Source organism: Anabrus simplex, chromosome 2 (genome assembly GCF_040414725.1).
Source record: "Anabrus simplex isolate iqAnaSimp1 chromosome 2, ASM4041472v1, whole genome shotgun sequence".
Taxonomy (NCBI): Eukaryota; Metazoa; Arthropoda; class Insecta; order Orthoptera; family Tettigoniidae; genus Anabrus; species Anabrus simplex.
This window is the reverse complement of record NC_090266.1, coordinates 824,730,322-824,748,209: the sequence shown is the minus strand read 5'-3', so window position 1 is coordinate 824,748,209 and position 17,888 is coordinate 824,730,322. Positions and strand designations below refer to the sequence as shown.

Genomic DNA, 17,888 nt, shown 5'->3' with positions numbered 1-17,888 from the left:
AGTCTTGATGGGTGGGCGTGAAGTCCAAACATTGGATGTCTTGGATCTGTTTCTTGTGTCTTCTTCTCAATCTCTGCTGCAACTTGTCTCCTAACATCTGGAGGTGCTACTCCCTTAAGTGGAAAGATCTTATTAACAGGAGTTGGTTGTAAGCAGCCTGTAACAATGCGACTTGTCTCATGGAGGGCAGCCTCCACTTGGTTTGTATGAGCGGAATTCCTCCAGACTGGAGCAGCATACTCTACAGCAGAGAAACACAGGGCAAGGGCAGATGTACGGAGGACGTTAGGCTTTGCTCCCCATGTTGTGTGTGTGAGTTTGCGAATGAGATTATTCCTGCTGCGTACCTTCTGTCTGGTATCTATACAGTGTTGTTTATAAGTTAGGGCACGGTCCAACTTTACCCCTAGATATTTGGGTTGATCACAATGGTTTAATTTGTGTCCTTTCCAGGTTACATTTAACTCCTTTCTTGCTTCCTTGTTGCGCAGATTGAATGCACATACCTGAGTTTTCTCCGGGTTGGGTTTCAGGTGGTTCTCGTCATAGTAGACAGCTAGTTCTTCAAGAGCAGATGTCGGTTTTAATTCTACTTCTTCAAATGTCACTCCTTGAGCAGCAAGAACTGTGTCATCTGCGTAGATGAAAGCCCTAGTTCCGGTGTTAAGTGGCTGATCGTTGGTATAGATGTTATATAATATTGGAGCCAACACACTTCCTTGGGGAAGGCCATTCTTTTGACATCTCCATCGGCTATTCTTGTCCTTTAGTGACAGGAAAACGTCTGTTCTGGAGCAGGCATTGAAGAAACTGTCAGTCGATAGTCTTTGGTTGTTGAATGCAGCTTCCTTGTCATTCTTTTATGATTCACTGTATCATAAACAGCCGTGAGATCAATAAAAGCAACTCATGTTATTTGTTTCCTCTCATATCCATCCTCGATATGCTGGGTTAAATTAAGTATGTGACCAGAACATGACTTCCCCGGTCTGAAACCTGATTGTTCCTTTATAATCTTTCTGTCGATAGAATCAGAAATACGATTCAATATCATCCTCTCCAGAATTTTGAAAAGATGACAAAGAAGAGATACGGGTCTGAAGTTTTTGGGGTCATTTGGCTCTCTTCCTGGTTTAAGCAAGGCCACAACTTTTGGTTTGCGGCATATCTTTGGAATCAACATCCTAGTCACACACGCGTTCATCAGTTTCAAAACCCAGTTGATAGTTATGGAGTCAAAAATGTTTTATTTGCTCTGATCTTATGTCATCCAAGCCAGCAGCTTTGTTATTTTTCATACATTTGATGGCAGTTCTCAGTTCTTCTTCCGTGAAATTATCCAAAATATGTTAATAAGTAAATATAGTTTCCCAAATAGGGAACTAAGAGGTGTGGTGGGGTAGCTAATGGGGATGTATAAAAACGAGAGTTTAACGAGAAACATAATGAAAAATCATTGTTTACTCTGTGGAGATATAATGGAAGAGGCTCGTCTGTTCAGAGTATGTACGGGAAATGACACAGTTAGAATTAAATATTTGGGTGGTGAATATAAGTCAAAAATAGAACGAGAGAAAGAATTCTATATATTGGTTAAATTGTTAAACAAGGAAGGGATCACACCACGAAGAATAACATTTTTATGTTTTATTATTTTATTTTAGGAAACACTTGGCAAAAGGAAATGATACAGGAAGGCACTAACTGAAAGAATGAAAAGAAACCAATAACAAATTCAACGTTTGGTATCATGGTTGTATTGTTGTCGTTTCGCTGTTAATGTGTTAAATTGTCCGTCCGTCCGTCCTTAGTCATTCAGTTAGTTCACAATGTATATCTCCTCAAAAATATGGGATTAGTTCTGTTTTATTTTCATATAATCACAATCCTGGTGTTGTGCTTCCACCGTGGTGTAGCCACTTTTTTACTTCCGAAGAATTCAAGGCATGCTATAAGGCATGATATAATTCCATTCAAAGTCTTAAAAAATATATTTCATTCCTTACGGAATTAATTGACTGAAACAGGGTTAAGTTAAGCCGCTGTGCATAACCATGTACGAAAAATGATTTGGGGCACCTTTTCTTCAATAGTACCTGCAGAGCATTTATGTGACCAGAAACTGTTGCCGCCCCGTCATCTCTTGAACTACGAGCCTGTCCTTACATTGAAATTCCGAAAGAGTTTTGAAGACTTGTTCAGTTAACGCAGCAGCAGAGCGATCTTTGCTGGCGCCATTGAAACCTAAATATGTTTCCTAAATTTCGCCCTCTTTTACATAACGAATTATAGTGGAAAGTTGCGATAATTTTGAAATATCTGTAATTTCGTGAAGTATTGTCGTAACGAAAGATGCATCTTTTACTTCTTGTTTTATTTTGTGTAAAATTACGTCACTGACACTTTGAATAACATCATTTTGGATTCGATTTCATATGCCATTAAATACTTTTGGGTTTTGTAAATGAGTGTTCAGTTCCTTATAACTTCGATAGTAATTGCAAAAACTCAACATAGTTTCCTCGATTAAGAGGTTTCTCGTGCTCTTGTGGCCTCTGAAAGGCAGCTCTGGTTTCGCAAGTAGGCAAGGTTCATCAAGTCATTGTTCCACGCTCCAAAACCGGGCAAAATTAGTCCAGGCTCTTTTCGCAATGTGATCAAATGAAAAACAAATTTTGTCCTTAATTAGGTGTTTATTTACAAAATATACAAAGTTGACAAGAAAACTATTATGATATATCTTTATTTAGTGTCGAACTGTTGGTCATCGTCCTCTTCGTCATCTTCGCTTTCCTCTATAGTTTCGTCGCTGCCATTTTCATCTAGATGTAAATAGAGTTTGCTTGCGATTATTAAACGGATTGCCTCTTGCGAAAATGAGACACTTTTCTTACGATGTCTTGGTCTTCTACAACTTAAATATGAGTCTGAACTTAGTAACACTCTGTGTAGCATATTCCTGTTACAATCCACACGTGAAAATTTACGAGCAAAATTTATTCTTTATTGCCGTATGTGCTTTGAATCTTTTAATTAGATCGACTTTGACGCCAGTGATCCGAGAAGAGCATTCTGGGTTGACAAAAACTCTCCTGGATGTGTTGCCGTCATATGTATTCCCAAATCTGTGCTTGAGAATGTCTACGAGGAGTGAACACTTCTGTTACTCTCAGGTTTGCAACTTGATTTTCAATGTATGCGATTTCATTTATGGTACCATCTTTTGATTCAGTGATAAAGCGTATACAGAATCTGACAGAGGAAGGGACTAGGTTTTCCCATATAATTTTCTTCTGTTCTCCATGAATCGTAACAACCAATCTTAAAGGAACAAAGGACCTTTGAAAAATATTTGCGTCACTGTCGGTATTGCTTTGTTTTTTTTAATTGAGTCTGTTGCGATCCGTCACAGCCCGATTTGGATATTAACATCATGTTTTGTTTCCCTCAGAACAAGTTTCTGCAACCTCAGCCACATATTTATACAGGCGCAATGCATTGTGGTCAAGTACTTAATGCTTGTAGTTGGATATCGGAGCAGGTTTTAGTCACTTGTATCGATTCGTCATTGGGATAACATTCCTTCTTTGCCTTTTTTTAATTAGGGAATAACAAGGGTGGCTGATCTTGTTTGCCCCATTTAGTACTTCCCACTGTCTTCGGCTGAAGTCGCATTCTACAAAAATTGCCAGTGCCTCTCGGGGTGTGTATTTTTAACAGTGGTTTGCTTTTGAACAGAAGTAATAACTTGTAGAAATTTCGTAACTCTGGTTGGCGAGGAAACCATTTATTTTATTAATTTTGACTCATTTTTACAGGAAGTGCGCTGACTCACGCCAGCTGCATACGTCAACTCCTTAACAGATACCTGCTCTCGCAGTCCCTGCGTTTTTCGGCACTTACTGCGGTCACTTAATTCTTGGAATGTTTTAGGAGGTCGTCCCGGTTTTTGTGTATGTTCCGCAGGCCAGTAGGACAATTCAGTCGAAGATTTAACCCATTGTTCATTGATTTGCCAGAAACGTTCGTGATCTAGCGGCTGTCCATTTTTTCTTGGTCACTTTTGAAATAGGGCTTACCCCAAAGCACGACTTGCAACAATTTTTTGATTGTCTGGACATTTTGTCATTTCTACAAGTTTTTCTTCCATGAACGAAAACTTTTCATCCAGTTTCTTCCCTTCAAATTGCTTCAGAATGTCATACAATGTTCTCCCGGTAAATTCCTTGACAGTTTCCGAAGAATCTACGAGAGAAGAAACGAAAAGTTGCTGTTGCAATAGTCTACCTAATTTAACGTTTAAGTTTGAATGAATAAGAACAAAATGGCGGATGAGGGTGGACAATGTTTTTGTGTTAAACAATTGTCATTAGTCTAAATTTCATGTCTGTAAAAGAAATACAGCTCGACAAGACCTGACATGTAACTAAAAACATTGGTATCTCGTAATATTGAGGTAACAAAAATACCCATATAAATACTGTCTATAAACGTACAATTTAAGCAATAACACAATAAAATTATGGTGTAAGATAAAGTACATACCTTCCACTTCCATATTCAATAGGTGTTTCTTGTCGAAACTTAAATCACAATAGTGAGAGAAACAACTTTCACACAAGAGAGCGCGCATGCGTTTCCGACTGTGTACGGGTTCCGACTGACTGTACAACAGGTGTTGGCTGCTGATAGATGGACTGGTTGTTGACCTGGAAGATTAATACGTTTGGAAGGATTTTAACTTGGCGATTTCGACTTTTGATCGGTTTTTAGAGTGGAAATAATCCTACGTGTGGCGTGAAACACACAACACTGCGTGAAATCGCTGTTACACTGCACTAAAACGCTAACTGGAATTACCTAATAATCAGCTACAAATAGCACCAAATAATACCTGTTAGCGAGCACGGGGCTACTAAGCATTATTACGACAGAACGCCGGTGCATACGGAGTTTGTAGCTATGCTCGTAATATCTAAAGATTGTGTGGGGGACGCAGACGAAGAATACACCCACGTTATCCCCTGCCTGTCGTAAGAGGAGACGAAAAGGGCGACCAAGGGATGATTGAATTAGAACCATGAAACTTTTTTTAATAATGCTATTTGTTCGGGGCGTCGACCCATGTGGATTTTGCCCCTACTGGCATCATATTATATGAACCTGCGTGTAATTGGAATGGCGGTAGTGTGGAATGTTGCGTGTGAGGAAAGGAAGATTAAGGACGTCACGAACACCCAGTCTCCAGGCCAGGGTTATTAATCATTACAATTACAATTACCCGGGCCGCCGGGTGACAGGCGGACGCGTTGCCCCCTACACCGCAGGGCCGGACACGATACCATGAAACTACTTGCGATTAGTACCATTACGCGGGGAATGCCATGGGTCGCCTTTACTTGCGAATAATACCACTGTTCCACTGTGTTAGGTACACAGTAGGTTTGTGATTATTAGCAGCAGAGAGAGGTTCACTGTTGGTATCCAGTACCTGTGATTAGTACCACTATATGACGAACATCACGGGCTTACGTAGCCTGTGATTTATACCATTATGTGAGAAATACCACGGGTCTGGGTGTTGCCTGTAATTAGTACCACTATATGAGCGACACTGTAGGACTGCGTTGCCCGTGATTAGTACCATTGTGAGAAACACCACGGGTCTGGGTGTGCCTGTAATTAGTACCACTATATGAGCGACACTGTAGGACTGCGTTGCCCGTGATTAGTACCCACTATGTGAGGAACACCACGGGATAGTAAGAGTCCCTGTGATTAGTACACCTACGCGAGGAACACCATGGGTTTTGCGTTGCCTACCAATGGCGCCGTTATGTGAGAAACACCATAGGTCTGTGTTACCTGTGCGATGACGTACAATACTTGTTAGTAGTACCATAATGTGTGGAACGCCGTGAGTATACGTTACTTTTGATTAGTGCCGCAACTTGAGAAGTACCATGGTTCTACTTTACTAGCGATAATTACCATTATGAGGGGCTGTTGACCTGGATGTTGAACCCCTTTAGACAACATGCATCATCGATTAAGGATTGTGCTTTGGAAGCAGTCCCTTGGTCAGTAATACTATTGTTTTAATACAGTTTCTGGGAAGGTGAGGCATTGCGGGTCGGATCCACTGATTGTCCTAAGTTCATATTCATTGTTGATCGTCGTCCTTTTGAATTCTTTTCAGTGGATCGATTTTAGAATTTTTTAAACTTTAAGTATTGTGAGTTGGCTCCGCTGATTATTTTAAATTCATATTCATCCATTCATTCTTCATCATCACGTTTTGAATTTTGATCAGTGGATGAATTTTGGAGTTTTAAATTGTCATTGCATTTCGTACCATTAGGGGCCGATGACCTAGATGCAGTGGTGTGCGGTGACATATCCATTACCCCAGCTACAAAAGAGGTTTTTAAATATAAACAATCGTAGCCCCACTACACTCTCTAAACTTAACATTACCATTTTATAAGGCTGCCTTTTTCGTGGAAAGGTCTACCTGAGAAAGATCTTTACAAGATTATTTTCAACCACACGCTCGCCCATACTTCCAATTTGACATCTACGGCAGTGACGACACCATCATAACTTAATCTGTAGCAGATTTTAAACAGTCATGGTTTTCACAAAAATACACAGGGACTAACTATTTGTTTTTACTTAAAAAGCCTAATCTAAACTAATGAGTAAAATTTAACTGGTATTTTACCGTCGCTGAAGTTTTATAGTTTCACTCGCATACTGAGTGTACGTGCATCAACGACAAACGAGGGAAAATATTTGTCACGTTATATTCATGAAAAATGCTACAGAACTCACGAAACTGTCGCCTATAATCCAAGAGGAACACTACAAAAATTCACTATATACCACCATCACAGACAACCAAATACAAAATTATTTTACTTCGCGCTTAACTCCGTGTTCATGCTGGGCAACCTAAATATTTTTCTGCGACTATCGGAACACATACTCTACACGTGCCATCAATGAATTGCTTGAAAAAACTGTATGCATGCCGAAACCCAAGACTAAAATATATTCTTCTATATTACTATTGATTTCATATACCGGCTCTATTTTTATTAGCAAGACGATGTGCGAGTGGCTATACTGTTCAGTTGTTGATATTTTTCCTACAGTCGCTAGTGTGTGGCGCTGAAGACTTCGAGTGTCAAGTACGATTTTTTCTTTATTTTGCTTAAACTCGTTTATGTTGGTCACATATTTTTTCCCTGTTCCTCACTCCTATAATCAGCTGATTGGCCGTTATCACATAATTTTCTCACGATCACATGCGCGTTTTTCACAGATTGCCGATTGTGACAACTCGACATGTTCACAAAATGAAACAGAAACAACGATTTTTTGTTTACTTTTTGCTAAACATGTAAATGTCCGATCAGTAGTCTTTCCGCAGTATTATTATTATTTGTCCATTTCCTTTCAAACAGTTGTTTATCTCTCGCGGTGAAGTATGACAACAGCAATAGCTGCAGTGTAGTCAAGTATAACCGTGCGACCTTTTACTAGACTCGACCGTGGTTTCCCGTTATCTGCATTTTCTCCTGGAAAATTGCGGCTCATACTTTTGACAAGGTATTGTTTTACGCCTAAGTAAAGCGAATTCTGCTAAAATGGAGTAAATTGAATATTTCAGAGCACGTTTCTTTGGCTGTGTTACATACCTTCACGTGGAGCTGTCTGCTACCTGTCACATTTCGTGGAATGGCTGCTCTCTGGCCGGGATGCACTCAGTTGCTATTCGTGATGCAAGTTCAGTCGCTTAATGCTTAGAAAAGAATAACACATACTGTACCTCGTCGCATTTAAAGGGAAGTTAATGTTATACCTACTGACTTTATCATGTTGGATTGGCGTTGGAAATGAAATATATAGTTCAAATAAGAAATCCGTAATATATCAATCAAGCTTGGTGAGTTCCATCTTACTGTCCTCGGCTTTAGTGCTATCTTCCCTTCGAGACTGAGTTCACTGTCGTATATTCGTCTGATATTTTCTTCCTGTTCCAGCTCTAATGTCTCCTCTGTTGTTCTGCATGATAGCCTTGAGATCTATTTTAACAAGGAAACCCCGTGAATTTCCCCCTTATGATGCTTATAAAAGTAATAATACGTGCAATGAGGTAAAAATAACCCTCCCCCCCTGTGAGGTAGTTCGTTTCGGAGCTCTTTCTATCGCAACTGGAGTACCATCGGAAGGTGCACTGTTATTTTACGTTAATAGTATTATAAATTACCTATAGAATGGAAATTTAATGTGATGAGGGCACTTAATAGTAATGTAGCTATAGAACGCAGTGTACTATGCACAATTTCTTATCGCACCGGGAACACACCGTTTACGTTTTTTCATCACAGTAATCTGCATTTCAGATTCCTGATATATGAAACGTGATGTCTTGAACAGGGATTGTCAAACATTTTAAAAATTGCACCTCTGAGTCATGACTAGTTTTCTTTGTATCAATATTAACTAATAATAGTAATATTACAAATGTGACAAAGTATTTAAATGATTAAAATGTTGTAGTTTAGTATCGTTAAGATCAGTTTAAAAATCAAAGTTTCAATCGAAACTTTTAAAAATGTATTAAAATACTGTACAATTATAAAGTTCAAAATTGTTATTAATCAGTGAATTGTCTTTCAATGGGAAGGGTGTGCCTGCATATCATGACAGTTTCCCGATGTCCACTTGACCAGGCGAGACTTTCAAGTGGAGGTCCGGCTCTATATATAGCCTATTGCGGTACTTGTTTTTTAGGTACACCATGGATGAAAAGGCACGCTCACGTTGTTGAAGGTGTCACGGATTGTATAGCATAGCAGGCGATGTTAGGAAATTTGACTTGTCTTTGCAACCAGAGGTTTTTCAAATATGTTTTCTTGACACTGCATTTGTTTCATCACAGGAGAGTTCAATGATTTCTTCTTTTCTATTCTTGAAAAATGATCTGGTAGCCTGAAGTGTCTCACCGCGCAAAAAGGGTCGCGAATCCAGAAATCCGCTGTCAGTATTCTCAGGAAAGTATTCGCCAAAATCGTCAATCAGAAAACAATGTTCTTTTCTGTCGCTCACAATGGAATCATGAAGCACAATTTCATTTTCGTAAACGAAATTTTCTAAGAATGGAAAGAATGAAAGTTTTCTATTCACAACTTCTTTAAAGGTAAACTGAAGTTTCCTTTTCAGAGCTCTTATTTTGTCCTGAACCATGAAGACTGTTGTATGTTTACCCTGCAGTCCTATATTCAACTCATTGAGCCACTGGAAGATGTCAGCTAAGAAAGCAGTCTCTATATGTACTGATCATCTGTAAGCCTATCAATAAACTCATACTTACCAACAAGAAGAAACTTGACTTTTTGTCATAATTCAAACAAACGTGCAAACGTGGAAAGCCACCTTACGTCAGTATAGAAGAGGAGATGTTTATGTTCACTCCCCATTTCTTCACGTAAGATTGCAAATAATCTGGAATAGGCTGCTTTTGAATTAAACTGACTGTTTTCACAGTTTCTGTCAACACTATTTTCATTCTATCTGGACACTTCTTCGCAACTGGGGCCTCTCTGTGAAGACTACAGTAAACGAATTTTGCCTCTGGAGCAATCTTCTTGATCTGGGAAATCACACAAGTATGTTTCCCAGTCATTGCTCCTGCACCGTCAGTACACACACCAACGCACTTTTCCCAGTCAACACCATGCTGCCGTAGAAAACCGTCAAGAAGGTCAAGTAAGTTTTGTGCTCTTGGTTCATTCAGGAAACTTCTTGCAGAAAAGCATATCCTCCGTCATTGCATGGTTAGAATCAGTATATCTAACAAATGCTGTCAATTGCGCCATATTTGTGCAATCTGTACTCTCATCCAGCTCTATAGCTAAGTATTTTGTGGATTTTGAGGTTGGTTACTAGATCTTCTTTTAGAAGATTACCCATACATGAGATTCTGCGAGAAACAGTATCGTTAGACGAAAGACCCCACACCGCCGCCTGCGCAGTAGCGTGTGACTGGGGAAGAGATGGCCATGCGCTCACTGCCATGTTGTGAGGGCACTCCTGAGCTCGCTGAGGAGATCGTAGTACGGAATATGTACATTAACTTACATTAACGCACGCATGAAAACCACTGCCGTTGTTATTATTTCTATGACACGAGATAACACGGAAGGAACGAATGTTAATTAGGAACATAGACAATATTTTTAAAAGGGACGGAAATAGAAAACAGAAAATCGTCAGTTCGCAAACCAAAAACACTGTATTGCTAATTCTAAATCACAGGCAATGCAGAAGTGTAGTAATGCCAGGGTAGTAATCCGAGGTTTGAAGTGGTAAAAGTGGGACGTGAAGTTTGAAAGTCGGTGTGTTCTTCCACATTGTTTCTCGGTATATATCCGACAATGACTCATTTAAGCCTCAGGGAAACTTAGCCGTTCCCAAGTAATTGATAATGAAAAACACAGTCCACACCAACTATCGTGTACATACAAAAAACTGAACACATTTTGCATTGTTAATGAACAATCTCCACTAACTTTTTTCAATTTGTTTTAAATCGCAACAACACAGCTAGGTCTTATGCCGACGATGGGATAGGAAAGGCCTGGGAGTGGGAAGGAAGTGGCCGTGGCCTTAATTAAGGTACGGCCCCAGCATTTGTCTCGTGTAAAAATAGGAAACCACGGAAAGCCATCTTCAGGGGTGCTGACAGTGGGGTTTGAACCCACTATCTACCGGATGCAAGCACATAGCTGCGCGCCCCTAACCGCACGGCCAACTCGCCTGGTACTAACCTGTTTTAAATTAAGGGAACATTCCCCGAAAAGAGGAAACATCATAAATCGGTACATGAAATTGTTATCCTTAAAAAAAGATCATGTAGCTCACAGGCTTGTAATAAGCATTTTATAGACACGGGTCTAGTAAAAAAAATCGGGATAGCATTTAGCCATTCTTTTACTATAAAATATATGTGAACAGGGGGACATTAAGACTTTATTTACAAAGATTGTTTCAGATAACGTTTAATAATTTGAAACAGTACATTGCCCTAAAACTAGGCAGGTTTTATCAAGCTTTATTAACCACATTTTATGGATTCTAGGCTATTGTTTTTTCCAATTATTGGTACCGGTACACAGCCTGTGAGAAAAAATATGCGTTCACTTTTTAAATACCTGTTTATTTCTTAAGAATTATCTCTTAATAAATTGAAGGAAAGGCCAAGAATAAGAAGCCTGAAGTTCAAAACTCCATGTCCGCACGTTCTCCGAATCCATTGTCCCATAGCCTGCTTAATTCAGATTATGGTAATTGCAAATAATTTCATAAGAGTTCAATTTTCACTCGCTTATGTGAAGAAATATCAGATGCATTCTGACAGCCATCTGTACAATGTATAAGCTACTCAAGGGTTCACCACTTTTGAATAAGCTTCCGCTCCACACGTAAGGATTTGCTTAACTCTCCTTTAATATTTCCCATCAATGTAAGTGCCGCAAAAACTCTTATTCACCGAACACATTTGACAGCATATTATCATTCCTTCACATATAATACTACAATAGATCCTCTAACCGACACGATTCAATATAAAAGCACGCAAGGAATTGTAATCATTATTGCGTGCTAACCATAGACATACGATATGTATACTATATTGTCACAGGAACGCCTGTACTGTAGATTTATCGGAGAGCATGGGTTGAGGCCAGGGCATGTACGGTCCATGCTAGGAACTACAGAGAAAAGGGTATTTGAATAAGTTCTTTTGAAATTCAAGTCTTTGTTTATTCAAGTTAGACAAGAAATATATCACCTTGTTACAGATGTGAAGGATGGATTTGAGAAAGTCCAAACAGTGGTTGGAAGTGACGCTGTCTCTCGGCATCAGTGTCGGCGATATCCCGCGTGGCCGGACTCCTTCCCCCTCACCATGGATCTCCACTCAGCACCATGGCACCACGTTATAGTATGGCGGTTAACAGGTCTTGAAGGTCCGATGAGGATCGGGATTGAACCTGAGAGTCTGACACCTGATGATCGATTACATGCAATGTGGAATTATTGATTTATCATTTAATTGCACTTCGGTCCCATGATGGGAGTAAAGAAGTGTATAGGCATCGCACGGAATGCCAATGAAATCTGGTATGACACTTCTTTACTACACTGCACATTTTGAGAATTAGTAGCCTACCTTCACTGAATATTACTACTCAACGCAGTTCGTAGAATTTACAAGTTCCACAGTGCATAATGAAAGAAGAAAATTAACACACTTCAACATAAATGAAATGATTGTCGTTCGATGCATTTGTCGACGTAACTCAAGTTAATAGAATATCATAGTTCATAATGAAAGATGATTGTACCAAGTGGAACTCTCCCTCGCCGTATTCTCTTAAATCTTCAATTTATACAGATCGATCTGCGTATATTGCATATTTGTAGTTAGTATGTTTTCTCCTTGTATATCTTAATAAAATACTCATGTTGTCCCGTCCCCCTTATGGCCCCAGGGAAAAGCGAAAATTATTTCCGCCCTGGTGGCACCTTCCATATTATGTTGGCAAGCCTTCCTCCGCCTTGCGCACTTGTCGAGTTCTCTCTCCACCTTGCCCCTCCTCTCCCCTGCAGAGGGAGGGCGCGGTGCTGGGTAGTTCTGAGAGAACTTGGTTCAGTTCGCTTGGAGCGAGCAAGCTGCTTAGTCGCCTAGCCGTGAGCGTGGAGGTAGGAGAAATGCTTGTCAACCAACTTCAGGCTTAGGGAGGGAGTTGTTTAATATTCAGAATGTAACATATTTGTTTTCTTGTCAGTAGAGGCTAAGGGCCTCAGTAAATAGTAGGAGGGCTTATCCCTGAAAAGCCTAATGTGTTAACCTGGTTTTTAAGTAATTCAGTATGTTGTCACTAAAGGACATTGTTCCCGAGGCTGAGCCTCGATTTTTTGCTAAAATGAGTGTAGCCCTCATGATAGTTGAATCGGTATGTGGCCTAAGGCCCCTGTAATTGCTAAGAATCGAGAATTGTAGTATTTGAATTGTCGGAGGGCAGGTCCCCCAATAAATACGAACTTTATTCTTGTTCGCACTTACTACTGTAATAAATGTTCAACATTGCACACGACTCGGTTTTCGTTGACTGTGTTATCGCTTCCCTTGCTCGTTACTGGTATTCAGCCTTCGGTCTTAAAGCCCGCACCTTCCTTACTTCCATATCGCTGCCAATCCTTGGCGCAATGATGATTGACACAGTTCAAATATCTCGAGTTTACTCTGTCACTAAGGCACGGTCTCCTGAACCTAAATTCGGTTATAAAAGCGTAGTTTTCACGAAATAAATTCTATCACTAAGGCACAGTCTTATGAATCTAAAAGGCATGATTATAACGTGATCAGTATAGTTCGAAGGGAAGAAATTAACACTGTCCAACAAATAAACGACAGTCTTTAGAAATTATGATACAGTTCGTTGCAAAAACTGACATGAGTCAAATGGTCTCGTTTTTAACTGTACTGTCACTTCTCTGAATATGTACAATAACACGACGATAAACTATTATGTGGCGAGTCCGCCCATTTTATGCCAGGTGATAATAATTTATGATTATTCGCTCTGAGAATTTAGTCCCGTTCTCAAGAATGTTAATTACTCGAACTGTTCAAGTTTTAATATACAAGTCTATCAGCTGTTGATAACTGAAAATATTATATCACTTCCTATCTCTCCCAAAAATAGAGTTCAAAGTTTCCACCTTCGACACTTTGAAATGTGTACGTCCACAGACGCGAAGACTTGTACTTTCCGTAAACACAACTACCGTCGCCAGTCTGCCGAACAGAATAACGATCTCTGACCGATCTTCCACAGTTGGTCCGCACACCGTGGCAGCTGGAAATACACACAGATATTGATTTACATGCTATTAATTTCTAAGTAGAAAAGAGATAGCAGGGAAGAGTGGAAAAGGTAACTGGAGTACGTGACTGTTTGCACGTCAGACGCGTTACCAGGCAAAGTTTGTGTTGGTAAGGTGGTGTTAAGGTGTGGCATTAAGGGTCAGGGAAAACCACATAGGCAGAAAAGAGAAAGAGCCTACATGTAAAACCTGACAAATTTTGATAGCACATGCAAGGATGTGGTTTCTGGATAGTTCCAGGTGTTTGTGTTGAGAAGAGGTATCATGCACCAGCCATGAACCGTAGTCTCGCCATTCTAGTTGTCAGGGGATCAGTCCGTCTGGGCACTGCCGTGACTAGCGCGGGCCTTGCCGGTTGCAAAGCCATGCGTGAAGTACCACTAGGGTCCGCCGCACAGCGCCACCTCCTTGGGGTCCCTCGTACCCAATCTCCGATCCCGGAGAATGAGGCCAAGCCCGTCTGGGCGGGGCCTCCTGTATGGGGGGGGGGGGTCATGACGCCGGGCCTCCTTCCTCTCTGCTCGCGCCATGGCCCGGTAAACAGGGCAAATGCGATGGGAGACCGGGTGACCCCCCGCGCAGTTGGCGCACATCGGCGCCTCTTTAAGTGCTGCGCACGCCGTGTAGTGGTGATCACCCCCACAACGGTTGCACCTCACTAAGAGCCCACACCTCTCCTGCCGGTGGTCCCACGTCAAATAGCGGAAACACTGTAAGTGCTGTCGAGGGAGACGTTTGGATCTCACCTGATTGCCGCTACCCGCTGAGGTCCTCTCCTGACTGGTTCCTCGGTCTACTGCTATCCTGGGAGCAGTTCTGGGTTGCGGCTGGGCGGTCTGCTCCTGGTGGGCCTGCGTCGTCTTCTTTTTCCTGGTCCAGGGGTGGCGTCTTCTTCCCGGGGGTCTCTTCTCGGCAGGGAAAGAGGCCTCGCCTTGGTGTCCCTCCTCCCGGCCTGGTTATCCCGGGGTAGCGGGTGGCCCTGCTGCATCGCCGTCTTCTCCCTCCTTCTGGCTGGCGGCGGTGGCGTCGATCGATGCTGACACCCGACTGCGTTCCCTGTCCTGTGAGGCGCACGGCGATGTCTGCAGCTCCACAGACACGCTAGCAGGCTGGGCCTGGATAGCAGGCTCCGAGCGCCGGGGGCGTCCTCCTCCACTGCTGTGCTGCCGTCCGCCGTCAGGGACGCTTTCCTTGATTGCGCCCGGGTAACAGGCCCTTCCTGGTAGGCCTGGGTCTGCGTCCACTTCGCCCTGGTAGGTGGTCGACGTTCCCGGTTGGCGGCCTTGTAGTTCTGCGTGTACTTCGTGAAGTACAGTGATTCAACTGGGGTCACGCCGTCGCGGCGCTCGGGAGCGCCGCCGTCGTCCTCGGTCCTCGCCTCCGTCTGGGTGGCTGCCTGTGTTGTCCGGCTGCTCCCTGAATCCTGGTAGCCGGACTGCCTGAAAGTGTTGGGACGTCAGACTCTGGTAGACGCGGAGGCGGTTTGCGTCCTTAGGGCGGTTGACGACCCCCAGCCAGGGATCACCTCGCCGATGAGCGGCTCCACTCCGATGAACTCCGCAATCGCTGTTAGGAGATCGATTATGAGAATTGTCTCCCGGTAGATGTTCTTCCCCCACCGGTTGTACACCATGAGCGCCGGGAGTCTAACGTCGGGGGCGGGCACGGAGCTCAGCCTCGCTTGGAGTTCCTCTGTGGCTGCCCTGCAATCGTAGTCGACCTGTCTCGCTGGAATGGATGGCTGATTCATCCTTGTCCTCCTGAAATAAAAACCTGGAAGAGAAATAGCACTAAAAAGTATTTCCTGACAAGCTCGTGCTGCGTACTTAAAAGTACACGCAGTAGGCAATGCTCTTTCGGAAATGTACTGGCAAGTACAGTTGCCTGACTAGTACTGGGGAAGTACAAATCGCCTGGCGAGGAGAGATGAGTCAGCGGGAAGCACATACTTCCTCTCGTTATGACTGCCAAGCTCGTCATCTGATTTAAGCTAACTCAGCTAGCTCCTTTTATACCCGTAGTTCGGGCGTCCTGGCTTCTGATTCGTCAAATTTCGATCTTCAATTTCTCGGTTATCCCACCGCCGATTTTAATGAAATTTGGTATTCCACCGTCTGTTGTTATGAGCTACACGATATGATGCAATTGAATTTTTTATCACATTCGGTTCTGGAAATCATGAGATGGAAGGAATCGAATGTCCTTGGCTGGCTTCTCGTCAGCGCGCTGGTTGCGTGCATAGCTGCTACACCAATCACGTGCGCGCATAGCGGTCTTTTAAGCCTCTCGTACAGCGGTTGTTACGAGCGTCAATTTCGACGTTCCGTTTTGCTCCTGTAGATGGCAGAGAAATGTATTTTATGTTGGGCGTTCCATTAAAGATTTAATTCTTTTTGTAGGGTAAACACTAAACGTTTCACCAGAGATTTTTTACATGCAGAAATCACATGACATGTAGTGTCGAATGGACTTTCTTCCGCCCTTCAATAATCCAACTATCTCTGCTGCGATTTTGCGATCTGGAGGCTGGCATTCGACCATTAATGCATTGAGGGAGCTGTAAAGCAATATTTACTCTTCTAATACTCGGTCACTTTGACTGTGATAACTTTAGCTGTTGTATTTTTTTTTCTACTACTAATATAACTCAGTGTATTCAAATTAAGTCTGTTTTATGGTACAATTTATATATTTTTAAATACTACAGGTTTGAATTATTTTGTTATCAAAATGACAGAATGTGTAAAGTGCAAATGTAATGGAATAATTGTGTTTACAAAATATAAATTTTTTTTCTTGTATTCAGAATTTTTGATAGGGAATTAAACCCTCTGGACCAATGGCAGCATCACATGATATTTCCAGGAAGTTACCATAAGTCCTTTGATGCCATATATATAGAAACCGCGTGTTCCTTAACTCTCACTTCCACCCTTTTCCATATAACTTCTTCCATGACAATTCCTATGGCTTACAGTCATGAGACTCTACATCATATCAGAAGGTGCTATATTTTATTTGTTTCTCATGATTTTAGCAGATGGTTTGCCTCCTTAAAAAAAAAGTAGTTACACGTAACGAGAAAGAGACAGTATCTGTGTACAGGACTGTGACTTATTATTGAGACAAAGTTACACAAATTTGACTGGGTAGTGTCCCCGTTTCTACCATCAAGGTAATTTGCACCAGACTAGTCAGCCGCTCCCAGGGGTGCTCATTTCGATCTATGATAAAAAATTGCCCTAAAATTACATACACCCTGGATTTGATGGAGAACTTATAACTAAATATGGACACGGGGAGGTCAACTAAAGAAAACTACAAATAAAGCAAGGGGAAGCGTGACGTCAGTTTTGGAGGAAATCTGTTTATTAAAATAAACAAGAAAGTATTAAAAAAGCAAAAAGTATCATCATCATCATCTGTTTACCCTCCAGGTTCGGCTTTTCCCTCGGACTCAGCGAGGGATCCCACCTCTACCCCCTCAAGGGCAGTGTTCTGGAGCTCAGACTCTTGGTCGGGGGATACAACTGGGGAGAATGACCAGTACCTCGCCCAGGCGGCCTCACCTGCTATGCTGAACAGGGGCCTTGTGGAGGGATGGGAAGTTTGGAAGGGATAGACAAGGAAGAGGGAAGGAAGCGGCCGTGGCCTTAAGTTAGGTACCATCCCGGCATTCGCCTGGAGGAGAAGTGGGAAACCACGGAAAACCACTTCGAGGATGGCTGAGGTGGGAATCGAACCCACCTCGACTCAGTTGACCTCCCGAGGCTGAGTGGACCCCGTTCCAGTCCTCGTACCACGTTTCAAATTTTCGTGGCAGAGCCGGGAATCGAACCCGGACCTCCGGGGGTGGCAGCTAATCACGCTAACCACTACACCACAGAGGCGGACAAAAAGTATCAAATGATCCAAATTTTTAC

General features: G+C 42.1%; 1 protein-coding gene across 1 annotated transcript in view; it reads left to right on the top strand.

The window, feature by feature from the left end:
- LOC136864483 (telomerase-binding protein EST1A) overlaps positions 1-17,888 on the top strand; it is a 616,383-nt gene that overhangs the window by 446,989 nt on the left and 151,506 nt on the right. The window lies entirely within an intron of this gene.